Source organism: Vicia villosa, linkage group LG5 (assembly GCF_029867415.1).
Source record: "Vicia villosa cultivar HV-30 ecotype Madison, WI linkage group LG5, Vvil1.0, whole genome shotgun sequence".
NCBI lineage: Eukaryota > Viridiplantae > Streptophyta > Magnoliopsida > Fabales > Fabaceae > Vicia > Vicia villosa.
This window is the reverse complement of record NC_081184.1, coordinates 84,711,361-84,728,888: the sequence shown is the minus strand read 5'-3', so window position 1 is coordinate 84,728,888 and position 17,528 is coordinate 84,711,361.

Sequence of the window (17,528 nt, the reverse complement as noted above, 5' to 3'; positions counted from 1 at the left end):
TCCTCTATAATGTAACTGCTCACAGGATGTAATAGTTTAACTACGGTTTATTTTTTGCCTTTTAATTTTTGCCCTTTTATTTTTCTGTTCATAGGTGTTTATTGTAATAGCGTAGGATCCTTTTAATTTTTGCATTTAATCCTGTATAATATTAATTGCTGTGGTTAGTAAAATAGGGAGTGCATACCATGAACTGGATCTAGAATGAGTAACTTTACAAGATAAATGTAATCGAAGTTAACCACGTGATTGTGCACCCACATACCTTTAGGGTAATCCCTCTGGTGGCCTTGTTGCCTTATTATTGTTGCCTGTTGCCGCTAATTGTACTAAATAGTCAAAGTCCCTCGATTCCGAGGATACCTAAAGCAAGGTTGCCTTTAAAGATTGAAATCATCCTATGATATTGTTGTCCCTTGATGTTGCCTAATAAAGGATGATTGTCCCAATTGCTAATGTATCCTCGCATGATGCCTAAAAAGTTAATAACTATTATATCCTTCCCTTAGACTACCTGCCCTCTTTATGGCATGGGACAGTCTTATGGCGAACGATAATTTCGATGACCCTTCACATCCAATTGAAAGGCTTCCTGCCCTCTCATGGTATGGATAGACCCTTTCACCTTGAAAAGCTAAAAGAACAATTTTCATAAATTAAGGGTAATTGCTTTTTAATTGCTTGCTCTTTTTTTTCAAATTCAAATTCAAAATCTTTTTCCCACTTCTTTTCAAAGAATCTTTTCAAAAAGACTACGCTTATTTACAAGTTAAAGTTCTTATTCAAATTTCTATTCACACACGACACTTCAAACTTTTCAAACAAACAAACAACTGAGCTAAGCAATTAAGAGCCCATGGATAACCATGGATACAAAGGGTGCCTTACACCTTCCCTTTGTATAACTTACCCCCCGAACTCAAAATCTTTTTAAAAGGTCTTTCCTGTTCTTTTAGCCTTTCCATATTGGATAAAATAAAAGTCGGTGGCTACTCTTGCTATCCGCAACATTTCGATAAAGTCAGTTCACCATATTACAGAAATGGCGACTCTGCTGGGGATGCTTTCGATTAAAAAAGAGGGGTTACCTTAAAGTTTAGGATTCACTTTAAAATTGTTTGATTAGTTTGCTTTATATTTGTGGGCCTGTTTGGGTTTACTTGTGTGAAAGATCCTAACCCAGATCTGAGTACCTTAGGTAAATGGCATGAGACCAAGGAGACTGCACAACGTATACTGATGTGGTTGATATGGTGGCCATCGTTAGTGTGACACATTGGTTTGTTCTGGTGTTCCTTGGGATCCGACTCGAGGAAACACTTGGCTGCTGCGTGGTGTCATTAAGCCCTAATTTGCCCTTAGAACCCTAGTTGAACTTGACTTTGGCCTATTAGAAAGTAGCGAGGTGGCTGGCTTTGGTTCCGATTGAAGTTGGTTGATACTCGAAGCTACACTCATATGGATTGGACTTTCAGGACCTTCTCGGTTGGTGATTCGATTGCCGAACTGAGATAAGCGCCTTCGAGAAAGGTCAATGATATGAGCTCCCTAGAACCTGATCTTTGTATAGGACAGGTTGAACCAACTAAACTTCAGTGGGGAGGGTACTTACCTACGAACTTCATGCAAGCCTCTAAACCTAAGGGCACTTGTGTGACTTGTTTGTATTTGCCACTAACATTTATTTTCCTTGCAGGTTCCCTTTGCATGATTTGTTTGTCCTTATTATCTTACGACATTCCTGATGCATTGCATGACATCATGACATCATAAGCATAACATGATTTAACTAACCCTTTCAAGGATCTTAGGGATTTAGGGCGCACAATTGCAGGTACTCTTATCAAGGACTGAATTCCTAATCAAGGGGCAAGAGGATTTATTTTCCTCTAGCCACATACCTTCCAATTAAAAGGCTCAGCACCTTTCAAGGGGCAAGAGGATTTATTTTCCTCTAGCCATGTACCTTCAAATTCAAGAGTATCCCCGAATCAGAGGCTATGACCCACTCGATATGGTGAGCTTGATTCCCATGGAAGAACATCCAAGAATCAGAGTTCTTTGAACAAAGATGCGACCAAATCATTTTCTAATGTTGCTAACTAAATTTCCTAAAGATCCTTGAAAATATTGCATCTGCATTCATAACATCGCATCACAGGTTTCCACCACAGGTTTCTCACCTCCTCGCTATTTATTTCAGCATCATGAATCTCGAGCAATCAGTCACAGACCTTCAAGCTCAGAATGCCCAATTTCAAGATCTGATCCTGAACTTGTCCAAGGGGCAAGATGAACTGAAAGCGCTCCTGACCAAGAAAGAGAAAAGGCCTAGAAGATCTGTGGGTGTCCTTAACATGGGAAGAAGATTCCGAGGTCCGCTCAAGAGGGCTGAAGAAGTCAAGGTTTCTAAAGAGGACGACAATGAACAAGACGATGGTGCTAGTGTCAAAACTGATGCAAAAAGTAACCATGATTCCGCCAAACCCTCTGAAGAAGAAGAGGACCATTACCATGATGATGAACATCCAGACAACAAATACAAGCTGCTGGAAGAACGTATGAAAGCCATGGAAATTCAGAAGGTACCCGGGTTAGATTTTGAGGAACTAGGACTCATCCCTGGAGTTGTCATCCCTCCGAAATTCAAGAATCCGACCTTTGCTAAGTATGATGGAGTCTCTTGTCCTAAATTGCACTTGAAATCCTATGTGAGGAAGATTCAGCCTCATACTGGTGATAGGAAGCTGTGGATACACTTCTTCCCAGAGAGCTTATCTGGAACTCAACTCGAATGGTACTATCAACTGGGCGGTGCCAACATTCATACATGGGAAGATTAGGCAACTGCTTTCTACAAGCAATACCAATACAATGCTGATCTCGCGCCAACCTGCATGCAACTACAAAGCATGTCCATGGGACCTAATGAAAGCTTCAAAGAATATGCTCAGAAATGGAGAGACTTGGTCGGCAGGGTCCAACCTCCCTTGGTTGACCGAGAGTTAGTTGACATGTTCATGAATACACTGACTGGTCCTTTCTACAACCATTTACTTGGAAGCTCCTCGTCTGGTTTCACCGACCTCATACTGGCTGGAGAACATGTTGAAAGTGGTATCTGAAGCGGAAAAATTCAGGTGGCTACTTCTTCAGGTACTGTAAAAAAGCCATACAATGGGAAGAATGAATCTAACACTGTTGGGGCAGTCCTGGTCTCTAGTCAGGCTCCAACACAACAATAACAGCAACAACAACAGAAAGATCAACGTAAACAACGAGGTGGCCAGCGTACTTGGAAATCCAAACCCAAAAGGTCATTTACCCCACTACACATGCCATTGGCTCAAGCTTTGCAACACTTGCTCGATCGGAGTCTGATAACTCTACTGCCTCCATACTCAGCTCCTGCTAATCCCGCCCCTGGGTACAAGCATCATGCAAGATGTGCTTACCATTCAAATTGTCCTGGTCATGATACAGATGATTGTGGGCCATTGAAACATAAAATTCAAGACTTGATTGAAGAAGGGATCATTGAATTTGGCCAACCAGAGGAGCCACACAAAGTCTAAAGGATGGCTATTTAGATCATTAATTTACTCGCATTCGCAATTTCTTTCCTGTTTGTTTAAACTTTTGTCTTATGTCAGACTCTATTTATTTTATCATAATCATTAATGCATTGCATACGTTTGTCTTGATTTATTTCTCCTCCTATTTCTATATTAAACTTTGTTTTTACTTGGTTTTCTTTATGATATTTAACTCTCGCTGAAGCTGTAAGCCTTTTGAGGGAGGATGACGAAAATGATACCACAACCTCATACAATATGCTTTCGATCAGACTATGCTGACGATGTACGGGCATTGTTTCAATTCCTAAACAGTGGAGATATAAGGATGTTAATCCCTCGTCAACCACTTTGAGCCTAAGAAGTAGAAGTTTTCTTTCTCATACAGATTAAAACCCTTAATCATAACCTGGGGCAGGGTAGTTACTCGGTTAACTCAGTTATACCAGGTGCTTTACACAAGTGATGGATTCCCGTAATTCTCAAGTCAGGCAGTCAATATCCATAAAAGAAAAAAGAAGAAAAAATGTTAAGTTAAAACCTATGAAGGAGACTTATCAAGAACTAAAATATCCCGCTAACTGTAATCTCAAAATAAACAGTTCAGGCAAAAGTTAGGGATAATAAAGTCAAAAAAGAGGTCACTACAAATCCTCGATAAAAGAAAAATAATTACAAAAAAGGATGACTGCCTTTTCAAATAAACTTTCGGTGCTTTAACCATCATCAAATGTCAATATTACGACTTCAAGACCTGCTAGAACTTAAATGCAAAGTTAACTGAGCATAAAATCGAAGAACATCACGAAGATTGGGATGGGTACAAATAAACTTTGAGCCTTTATCCTTTGTTTCTTAAACCGTGAACCAAGCCACGTTACAACCCTTGAAAGTCCTAACTGAAGCATGGTTAGTTCGAAAGCATAGTGTCACAAAAAAAAGGGTATCCTGACTCCTTAAAGTTTACCAAAAATCCTGAGTTAATATCATGTTTTTACAAATATCACTTTTTTACATCTTTTGTTTTACTAAAAATGTTTTAAACTCCAAGATAGACATATGCATCGCATTTTTATGAGTGTCATTATAAAACAATTTTGTCTACGTAATTTCAAATGTTTGACATCAGAAAGAATCTGCATGAGGTATGACTAATGACTAAAAGTCCTCCCGACAGATGAAGTTGCAGAGACGTCTCGCACGCCTGACTCAGTCAGCTAAAAGCTTGTACGTACAAGGGGCATGACATATTATTATCCCATCTATCAGGGGCAATCTGGTCATGATTCATAGAATCTCTCAGAGGTACTGAGCAACCCGAGAAGTTAGTCCATCACTGGGGGCATGTCACATCAGTCACAAATCTCAACAAATGCTATTTAGCTACTAGCATCAGATGATGTTAGTATCTGTCTCTTCTTTGAAGTTCTAATTCCAAATTCAAGTATCAAGCATACCAAGCTATTGATTCCAGGGGCAGGTATACTCTCGCAAGTGTTTTTCAACAGGAAGTACTCAAAGACAAGGGGCAATGAAAAATTGAAAACCTCTGGGAATCTTCCCCACAGAGCAGTTTTCATAATATATCCCCACATAGCATTCCTTAAGAAGTTATCTTCAAGCAATCTCTTCCTAACAGAGACTTGGTTCCCCAATGGGTTTTATACCTCCGACATTGCCGGTTTTCCGACACAATCTTCTTCTCTAGCATGGTTTATTCAAACTCGCTATTTCCATTAAAATTGCCGCTCAGAAATTTGGTCAGATAGTATACTCATCTCTCTTGTCCCCAGGATATATCAGGATCAGATCACTCAAGTCACTCTCATCCCCAAGCGAAGATCAAAAATCTCCAGCTGGATATCATCGAACGAAAGACAAGAATTCTCTTGTCATTATCTCTAACAGCACACAGAGATTTATTTTCTCAACCAGCAGTTGCTATACCAGAGTTATCAATATGCTCCGACTATATCATCCATCCCTGCATCATTCATAAATACATGCATAACATACAGTACTCTCGTTTATTTCGAGAATCTCAATACATGCATCATGATATTGCATAAAACTAATCTTTCCTTTTCAGGTCACTTCATAATCAAAAGAATATTATCATCCAAGTACGGTGCAAATACAATCGTATCAACGATTCAATCTCAACACTCAAGACAAATACAACTCTGACACTTAACTCCGGGTTATTCTTCAAAGATAATTCAGAAACAATCAAAGAACTTCTCATCCTTTCTAGGAACCTTTCTCGGTAATCTTTTCTAAGATGTTTCATATCCTTTCCAGGAACCTTTCTAGGTAGTCTTCTCTAAGACATTTATCATCCTTTCTAGGAACCTTTCTAGGTAGTCCTCTCTAAGACATTTATCATCCTTTCTAGGAACCTTTCTAGGTAATCTTTTCTAAGATAATTCATATCCTTTCTAGGAGCCTTTCTAGGTAGTCTTGTTTAAGACGTATCATATCCTTTCTAGGAGTCTTTCTAGGTAGTCTTGTTTAAGACATGTTGTACCCTTTCTAGGTAGTCTTGTTTAAGACATTCCATAGCCTTTTTAGGTAGTATTGTCTAAGACGTTTATCACCCTTTCTGGGAACCTTTCTAGGTAGTTTTGTTTAAAACATTGCTTATCCTTTCTAGGAGCCTTTCTAGGTTAGTCTTGTTTAAGACAGATCTCAACCTCTTTAGGTAATCTTCTTCAACATATTTATCCAACATTTTCTAAGACATCTACTACCCTTTCAAGGAGTTTCTCAGTTAATCTTCTACAAGACACTTCTTCCCGAGCTTTGTTTAAAGCCTAATCTCTTTTACATCAGTCAATGATCTATCCTATTCAGGAATCTCTCCAGGTAGTCTTCTGTAAAGACGTTACTTCATTTTGATGAATCTCCCCTTCAGATACAATCAATGTATATGATTCGGTCTGAAAAGAATATGCTTTAGACAAACACCTGGATGGCATCTTTTAAGCCCATCCCCAACAATACTCTCTGAACATCCGGATGGCATCTTTAAGCCCATCTCCTACAAAAAGTCCCTATCTCGGCAAGGGCAAATTTCTTGGGTATTCTAGTGTTCAATCCTCTTCCACCTTCAGATACCGATTGGCATACAAACCACTCTACATCTTCAGGTTTAAGAACATTGAACAGAGGCAGCTGTCATACCCCAAAATTTTCCCACCACATTTTATACTCAAGCTCATCCAAGTCTCAACAGCTCAAGATCTAAGTGGATGCACACTCTCCTAAACAAACAACCCACAACTAGGGTTTTTGCTTATCTTCAAGAAAAATCAAGTTCTGACAATTCAAGTGGACCTCATAACCTCTCATATGCCTCAAAGGATCCTCATGCCAATTTTCGAGCTCTGATTCAAAAGATTTGCTCACTCAGTGGCCCAAACGATCAAAAATCGACTGGTTGACCAAAGAGTCAAACTATGGTCAAATCACAGTCAAAGTTCCTAATTTTTTTGTCAACATTCTCACCTTGAAGTATCATTCATCATGTGATCAAGTTTTGATCATGATTCATCAAGGAAAGTTCAGAAATCAACAAAACGAAAAGTTACTAATTTAGGGTTTTGAACTAAAAGTCAACCCAACTTTGACTGATCATATCTCTCTCATAATTTATCACAAATTCCTCTATCAAAGTTCATTCACAAGGAAATTTGATTCTCTACAACTTTGATGTTGGGTCCAAGATCCAGAAATGCTTCCGCCTAAGAGATATGAGCCAAAACATTACAGGTCCTTCCAGGAGCTCGCAAAAAGCAGTTTTTTCTCAGAAGCCATATCATAAAGATAAAACCTCCAAATGGAAAATATATTCCAAATTGGCCTTTAGAGGACATCTTGGGATTTCAAAAAAGTCCATGAACATGTTCATATGACAAATATTGAAGGAGATATCAGGCTCAGAAGTTGGTCGATTTTCAAGAAAACACAAAACCCTAATTGCATATTTTTGTGTTTTTGGACTAATGGGCCTAAAATATGGATGCCAAACGTGTTCATGGGCTTTATGAGCATCCCTAAACTAATTACTTTATTTTTATAATATTTATTTTGTTTATTTGAATTTTAATTCATTAAAATACAAATAAATCATTATAAAATATTGAAAATTAGTTTTAATGTGAGATTTGATTAAAAAATCAAATCTAATCAATTAATAAGGGAAAATATGGATCTAATTTCGTGAAAGGCATGATTGGGAGAAGATTTTAAAAAAAATAGAAATATTTGAAGAAATTTCCAATCAATCTTCTTCTCACAAATTAGTCCATTATTTCCTTAAACTTTTAACCTAATTTGGTCCTCATATATATACCTAATATCAGCGGAGAAAAAAAGGAAAGAAAAGGGACGTGAAGAATCCAAGAGAAGTAGGGTTTCATAGTTCGAAAACTTCAAGAACTAGGAGAAGCTTGCATTCAAATATTCAGCCCCTTTCAAGATCAAAGAATCATCTCAAATCATCCCTGAGGTAATATGGAGTAAGAATATATCAATACTCGAGCCCTATGGTACCTATAATGAATGCATCAATTTCACATATCCATGCATGTTTTATGAACTTTCGTATTCCATGAATCCTCACGTATCACTCATATTTAACGATTTGTTTAAGTTTGTGGAACGATTTAGAAGAGAACAAGACCTTAATGCGTGAGAACTGGAGTGAGGAACATGACTTGCCATGGCTAGGGCACGATGAGGTTTCATCGTCGTATCCACTGTTTCAGCGCGTTTCAGGAAAAACGACCACCACCAACAGATTCGCAGATGGCCAATTAGTTAATCTGGGTTGTTTGTTTCGTTGTTTAATCGTGTTTTACAGGTGTTCAAATTTCCAGAAAAAAGACAACGAAATCCGCAGAAATTCCAAAGAGAAATCCGTAGCAGAAGTCGCAGGTGCATGCGGAGAAGAAGATGAATAGTGGACCCTCTCACGCGGCGTTCTACAATTCGTTGGTCAGCCAGTCCAAATCCGTCCACTCGCGTGTCAAATCCTCATTCGCTGGTCAACTAGTCTCAGTTCCTCTCTCCTTTTTCTATTGGACCATGCAAATAATCCTGGGACCCAGCGTTTGACTCTTTTAAATTTTTCATTAATGCTTTGTTTTCTTATATAAGGTTTTTCAATGTGATTATTTAATGATTAATACTGCAGCGCAATTGGCAAGAGAGGATTGTATTTGAGGCATGGGGTGTGAGTTCGAATCATGCCCAAGACAAATATTTTTTATCACTTGATTATTCTTGCAGATCCTGCGTTACATGCCTACGCACCCCCAAAATACACCCTCCTCCAGCAGCCATTGGATCTCCGTCAACCAGATCAGAAGGCTCAGAAGGCGCAGTCCACCATAGACTTCCCAGGATGCTCCACACCCAATCGGCGCCAGGTCACTTTAATTTTTTTTATTTGTTTATGTATTTTTATTATTTGTTTTTATGTTTTTGTTTACATAACTTGTTTTTTCTCAAACCAATTTTCTTCTCTTTAATAAAACATAAAACCTTTATAATAATAAAAATAAGTTAATTAATGTTAATTTAATTTAATGATTATTTAATTAGGTTAAGTCGAATTTTATTTTTGATAATTAAGGTTAATAATTTAGATTTTTATTAGGTAATTTCTAATTAGGTTTGATAGTTTAAAAAATCAGGTTAATTTTAGCCTTTTTAATCAAAACCATGTGACTATCAGTAATGTAAGGGTTGTCTATCAAGGTTCTTTTTAGCCATAAGGTTTTTAACCCTGTTTTTTCTAAACTTATACTTTTATTCGCGATTTCTCTCTCATCCCATACTCTGTGTATGTCGCATGTCTTTAATTGTTTATTTATTTAAAGTTTGCCTTTTATTTTAATTTGTTTTTATTTGTCATTTATTTTTGCCCTATCTTCAATTGCCTTTATTTGCCCTGGTGGGCTTGTGATAATTAATTTTCATTTTCGAGCCCAATTCTTCCTCTATAATGTAACTGCTCACAGGATGTAATAGTTTAACTAGGGTTTATTTTTTGCCTTTTAATTTTTGCCCTTTTATTTTTCTGTTCATAGGTGTTTATTGTAATAACGTAGGATCCTTTTAATTTCTGCCTTTAATCCTGTATAATATTAATTGCTGTGGTTAGTAAACTAGGGAGTGCAAACCATGAACTGGATCTAGAATGAGTAACTTTACAAGATAAATGTAATCGAAGTTAACCACGTGATTGTGCACCCACATACCTTTAGGGTAATCCCTCTGGTGGCCTTGTTGCCTTATTATTGTTGCCTGTTGCCTCTAATTGTACTAAATAGTCAAAGTCCCTCGACTCCGAGGATACCTAAAGCAAGGTTGCCTTTAAAGATTGAAATCATCCTATAATATTGTTGTCCCTTGATGCTGCCTAATAAAGGATGATTGTCCCAATTGCTAATGTATCCTTGCATGATGCCTAAAAAATTAATGACTATTATATCCTTCCCTTAGACTACCTGCCCTCTTTATGGCATGGGACAGTCTTATGGCGAACGATAATTTCGATGACCCTTCACATCCAATTGAAAGGCTTCCTGCCCTCTCATGGTATGGATAGACCCTTTCACCCTGAAAAGCTAAAAGAACAATTTTCATAAATTAAGGGTAATTGCTTTTTAATTGCTTGCTCTTTTTTTTTCAAATTCAAATTCAAAATCTTTCTCCCACTTCTTTTCAAAGAATCTTTTCAAAAAGACTACGCTTATTTACAAGCTAAAGTTCTTATTCAAATTTCTATTCACACACGACACTTCAAACTTTTCAAACAATCAAACAAGTGAGCTAAGCAATTAAGAGCCCATGGATAACCATGGATACAAAGGGTACCTTACACCTTCCCTTTGTATAATTTACCCCATGAATTCAAAATCTTTTTAAAAGGTCTTTCTTGTTATTTTAGCCTTTCCTAATTGGATAAAATAAAAGTCGGTGGCGACTCTTGTTATCCGAAACATTTCGATAAAGTCAGTTCACCGTATTACACATGGTTAGCTCGAAAGCGCATTGTTACCAAAGGTATCCTGACTCCTTAAGGTTTACCATATATCTTGAGTTGATATCATGTATTTTTAGATATCGCTTTCTTACATCTTTTGTTTTACTAAAAACGTTTTTAAACTTCAAGACAGACATATGCATTGCATTTTTATGAGTGTCATTATAAAATGATTTTGTCCACATAATTTCAAATCTTTGACATTAGGAAGAATCTGCATGGGGTATGACTAATGACTAAAAGACCTCCCAACAGATAAAGTTGCGGAGACGTCTCGTACGCCTAACTCAGTCAGCTAAAAAGCTTGTATATATAAGGGGCATGACATATTATTATCCCATCTACCAGTGGCAATCTGGTCACGATTCATAGAATCTCTTAAAGGTGCCGAACAATCAAAGAGGCTAGTCCGTCATTGGGGGCATGTTGCATCAGTCACAAATCTCAGCAAAAGTTGTTTAGTTACGAGTATCAGATGGTGTCAGTATCTGTCTCTCATTCGAAGTTCTAAGTCCAGTAAACTCAAGCATCAAGCATATCAGGTTACTGAATCCAGGGGCAGATAGACTCCCTCAAATGAAGGACCATATATGGTTTAAAAAGTGTTTTCCAACAGCAAGCACTCAAAGACATGGGGTAATGAAAAGTTGAAATCTCAGGGAATCTTTCCCACAAAGCAACTTTCACAATATATCCCCACATAGCAATCCTCGAAAAGTTATATTCAAATATTATCTTCCCAACAAAGACGTGGTTCCCAAACGGAATTTACATCTCCAACATTGTCGGTTCTCCGACACAATCTTCTCCTCCAACAGGGTTTGTTCAAACTCACTATTCCCATCAAAAGGTAACACTCACAATTGAGCTCGATCAGATAGTACATCAGAAGATTATTCTCCTCTCTTGTCCCCAAGATACATCAGGGTCAGATCACTCAAGCTACTTTCATCACCAAACGAAGATAAAAAAATCCCCAGCAGAGTCGCCAATTCTGTAACACGGTAGGAGAACTGACTTTTTTAAATGTTTCGCAAACAAATGTTACGGTGAGCAAGAGCTGCCACCGACTTTTATTTTATCCAATTAGGAAAGGCAAAAAGAACAGGAAAGACCTTTTTGAAAGAGATTGAGTTCGGGGGGTAGGTTATACAAAAGGAAGGTATTAGCACCCTTTGTATCCATGGTTATCCATGGGCTCTTAATTGCTTAGCTCACTTTGTTTGTTTGAAATGTTTGAAAATGTGTCGTGTGTGTTTAGAAAAACAATTTGATTTTGAAAATTTCTAAAAAGACAACGTTTAGAAAACGGGGTGTGAAAAGCATTTTATTTGTTGTGAGCAAGCACTTAAGAGTTACCTACCCTAAGTTCGTAAGGTCTTTCCTATTCTAAAGACTTTCCTTGAGCGATAGTACTATCCATACCATATAAGGGTAGGTAGTCCTATACATTGGATGTGCGGGTCATCGAAGGGTCATCGAATCTTCATAGGGGCTATCCATACCATAAAGAGGGTAGGAAGTCCTATGAGATGTGAATAATCATAAAGGCAACCAGTAAGGATACCTTAGCCATCGAAGGGACTATCACCATTTAATCGAGGGACAAGATCATTTATACCGAAGGCGACATCGAAGGAACTATGATCTTTAAATCGGAGGGATATGGTGATTTTTGAATCGAAGGCGGCATAGGCTAAGGCATCCCTACGCTCGAAGGGACTTTACTATTTTGATCGAAAGGCAGCATAAGAGGGGAACCCTAAAGGTGAGTGTGTGAACAGAAAAAAGGAGTGTGTTATGTTCAAGTATTTATCTTTGAATTAGGGTTATTCTAAGATTGCTTTTAGTCTTGCCATACACACCCTAATTATCATACATCTAACAATCAGAATATAACAGTTATATATGTGCGGAAAGTAAAAAGTACGGAAAATAGAAGCTACGCTATTACAAAAATAACCTTGCGACCTATACATCGATTACTAAAATTTTAAATGTAAAGCAGTAAAATAGCATACATGCGACAATCATGGAGGAATTGAGGGGGAGAAGAAGAATCAGGAGGATTTAAAGTTGGAGAAAATTTAATTAAAAATCTGAATCTAAGTCAATTATCTACTTATGAAAATTAGCCTAAATCTAATTAATTAAAGGAATTAATCTACAAATTAAATCAATTTATATCTAATTAAATCTAATTGATTTTATAACCTAAAATTAGTTGAAATCCTAATTACTAAGTTAATTTGAAAGAAGATCAAAATTTAAATCGATAATAATCTATATCTATTTTTTTGTATTTTTTATGCTTAGAGTGATTAAATTAATTAATTAAGATTATTATGAGAAATAGTTGGTGACAAAAAAACAATCCTAATTATACTAATTAATTAACCTAAGTGTGTTAGGTTGTTATTTAAAGAAAAAAAAAAAAAAGAGTTAGTAGTTAGTAAAAAAAATAGAAAAAGAAATAATAACAATATACAAAAAATATGAGGAAGAGTGAGCGCAGGATCTGGTGTGGTGGCTCTCTTAGAGTACACCATGAGGAATACTTCTAGGATCCTTGGATCAGGTCTTGGGGAAATCCAACGAATAAGACATGATGGTCTACCGTGGGCATTCACTGGCTGCATACGCTGGATATGTGTGAGAATACAAATAAACAGAAAAATAAAGTGAAGGAGACTGGGATCGAACCTAGGTCCCCTTGGTCATCCACACAAAGGGGTCTTGCCATCTGTGTTGTGTGTATTGCGTTGAAGGTAAAATAAGCGAAAAATAATATATTCAAAAACTTCCCTCATTGATGTAAGTCAAAACAAGTCAAATTGGGCCCACCACCATTGATGGCATCCAATGAGAAAGAGAAAGAGAGAGAGAGAGTGAAGAACGTTGACCGGCCAATGGAGAAACGCGAAGGAGCCACGCGTGTAGTCAGAGGATCTGTGACACAGTTCATCATCTTCTTCATCGTTTCTTGCGGATTTTGTTATGGACTCTGCTGTGGCTTTTCCTGCGATCTATCATGGATGTTCCTGTGCATATTAAAACTCAAAAAATACACGTTAGACAAAATAAAAGGGCACGTAGACCCCTTAATTAAAGTGCTCTGAATCCATTTACGGTGGTCGTTTGTCCTGAAAATGCAGTGAAATGGTGAATACGATGAAGAACTTCACCATGCCCTAGCCATGGTGTTTCATGATTCAGCCTTTAAACCTTGCAAACGATGGTGCTAACATGCTCTAATGAACCTCAGGAATGTATTAGTAATGTTAGTTTCAATTAAAACACAATGGAATTAAAAGTACAATAATTAAAAGAAAGTATGAACACTAAGTTTATGTATGGCATGATTCAGAGTGTGGTTGTCCTGGATTTTGATCCATACTTACTCTATCATAATTCAGGAACACGATTGAGTACTTGGAAGCTCTACAAAAAGGCTGCCAACCAAGACTCGAAGGCACCAGCTTTATTTGAAAAAATTTGAGTGAAAAAAACCCTAGCTTGTGGCTGCTGACTTCGTCCCCTTTTTGCTCTCAGCTCCTAGGTATATATTAGGGAACGAATTAGGTCAAAGGCTGGGCTTAGATCTCATATATTTTTTGGAGAAAGAGATTTGATTGAAAGTTATATATTTTCCTTCTAATTTTGAATGAACTCTTTCCATAACTTGCAACCAACGTGATTTGAACCTTTTTATGGTGTTTTTTGGGCTTTTTGATGATTAAAATAGATCCATGCAATTTGTTTCATATATTTTTTGTATTTTTACTTAATTTATTTTGAATTTAAATGCATGAAATTCCAAATAAATCAAATAAATAGTACAAAAATATGAAAATAATTTTATGGGTCCTTTATTAGGTCACAATCATATTTAAAATCCCAAACTTAGGCCCATTAGCTTAAAAGTCCAAAATTGGTCAATTAGGTTTTTGTTCATTTTTTGAAATTGGACCAACTTGTATACTTCCTATTTCCCTCAATTTTGATCATATGAATGTGTTCCGGGATTTTTTGGAAAGATAAAGATGTCCTCTACAAGCTCTTTTTGGTTTCATCTCAATTAAGTCTAACATACTCATGTATGATTCATTTGAAAAAGATGACTTTTGGTTGACTTTTAAGAGGACCTATAATGTCTTGATCCATATCTCTCAAATGAAGCATTTTTTGAATTTGGGCCTAACATCAAAGTTGTAGAGAATTGAATTTCCTTGAGAATAAGCTTTGGTTGGGGCATGTCTGATGAACCATGTGAGAGTTACGATCAGTCAAAGTTCAATTGACTTTCTCCTTAAAAACCCTAATTTAGAAACTTGAGATTTTGTTGATTTCTGGGCTTTCCTTGATGAATCATGATCAACTCTTGATCAAATAATGAATGTGACTTCTAAATATTGATGTTGACAAAAAATTAGGAGTTTTGACTGTGATTTGACCATAGTTGACCTTTAGGTCAAACTAGTCGATTATTGATCATTTGAGCAGTTGAATGAGCAATCTTATGAATCGGGGCTTGGAACTTGGCATGAGGATAATGTGAGGCATATGGGAGACCATGAAATCCACCTAGGGGATCAGAAACTGATTTTACCTGGAGAAGAGCAAAACCCTAGTTAGAGGCTTGTTGCTTAGGAGATAGGTAAGTGAGCTTATTTCTTAGTGCTTGAACCAACTTATTTGAAATATGATGGGAAAATTTTGGGGTATGACACCAAGAAACATACAAAAGTCTGTGGTAGACTTACAATCTGTGAAGTCACCAGCCTAATCAACATCAGGATAAGCATGTAACTCTAGTAAGGATAATGAGGGAAATAAAAGACTTGGAAACTGGGTCCGTCGAAGATAATGATGAATGTGAATAATAACTAGCTTCCCAATATATTGTAGTGAAAGAGACAACAAACTAACTAACAACATGAACAACACAAGCAATATCTGTTGGACTTGAGACTTCACACAAGAGGGGGTGAATAGTATGGTTTGGAAAAACGTGATTTTGAAAAAAAATTATATTAAAAGTAGAGTTTGAAAAACTTTGGCAACGGAAAATAAATAGCAGAAAATAAATTGTGAAAATTAAATAGTTAAAGGGAAGAAGAAGAAGAACACCAAGAATTATATAGGTTTAGTAAAAAATAACTTAGTTCTGTGTCCAAGAATTGATCTTAAGAGTATCCAATAATAGTTGAGAGCTTTTAGTAGGAAAGACTCACAAACTCCCTTATACAAGGAAATGATGGTTGATCTTTAACCAAATAATACAATAAGATGGATGTTGGCATTTGTGTCTTTTCTTCAATATATTGTTGAGAGTGAAGCGACTATTCTTCCTTTCCAACAGTTGATCAAAGCGGTTAGTCTTCTTTCCATAAACACAGAACCTGGAGCAGTTAGTCTTCAAGTTCCAAAATATTTGATCTCAAAACTTTGGTTTTTGCTGGGCTAACCGAAAATCTGTGAAATTATAGTCGGGCTGATGTAGAACCTGTGAAGCTTTTAATACGGGGAGGAGCTTCAACCAATCTTGGTTTTAACAAGATTAACTAAAAACCTATGAAGATTTTAACACTGGCTAATCTTCATCCAAACCTAAGATTGATCACATTATCCTCAAATATAAGCTTTTATAGGATGATCTTAAAACCCATATAAATCTCTAAATGAACAGTATTTAACCAAAGTGTATACAAAAGATTCTCTTGATAATATTTACAATTCTATCATTCCAAAATTATAGATATATCCTCACTCACAAAATAACTTTTCTCACAAAGGCGTTTGGCTAAAACATTTAATGAGAGAAAGTTAAATAAAAATTTAGAGAGAGAGAGAGAGAGTGAAAGATGAAAGTGTCAAAACACGATTATGGATGATTTGAAATGAGAAATGAGACCTATATTTATAGGCAAGAGGCTGGCTCAAAAAGGAATTTGCATTCCATGAATTTAACTGTTAGCTAATATATTAGACCAAGTTTCTAATCGATTAGATGATGCAAATATACGATTGTAAGTCCTCAAAATGGAAAGTTAAGATATCTAGCCATTGTATAGAATCACGGCACATTCAAACTAGCTTAGGCCTCAAGTTTGTTTAAATATAATTGATTATACATATGTTCTAATCGATTAAAAAAGTCAAAATTTCGCCCATGGCTTATTTGACTACTCCCAATTCAACTGAAACAACTTCTAGATGTTTTTCAAAGTATTTTCTTTCTTGGAAAATCATTTTGAAAAAGGTTTTGGTGTGTGTGTGTGTGTGTGTGTGTGTGTGTGTGTGTGTGTGTGTGTTTGTTTGTTTTAGCCTTGTGGTTTTATGGAAACTCCTCATTGCTTTTACATATGATCACTCACCTACTAAATTAGGAGATTACTTCTTTTCTACCACTTTTTGCCAGATACTTATTCTTTACGTTGAAACTGCTTGAGATCTTTTGATATGAGACTTTAGATAGTTTCCATTTAGTTTTCCCTCATTAGATAGTCAAGTTTATCAAATCATAATACTTAGGTTTGCATCTTTAACGGCTTAATTTTTCATGCTTGACTTATCATAGTTGTCATCATGGTGGCTGTCATTATCAAATGTAGATGTCATATTACCTGCAAAACAATGTTCCAAAATATTAGGTCTAGTAATTGTAAGGTACACCTGGCTGTCAATCAAAGTGCAATACAAAGTGGGATCTAGTATAGTAACGCCATTAAAGGGAGCATATTTCACTTTCAATTCAAGAGGAATATTTTCTTCTCTAGTATCAGTAAGCTGTGTAACAGCCGATCCTGAAGAAGGCGAGGGGTGGTTGTATCGCATGTAATACCATAGGCCGAAGAGGGCAAGGGTGGTTGCCATATTGGAATGAGAGGGATCTTGAT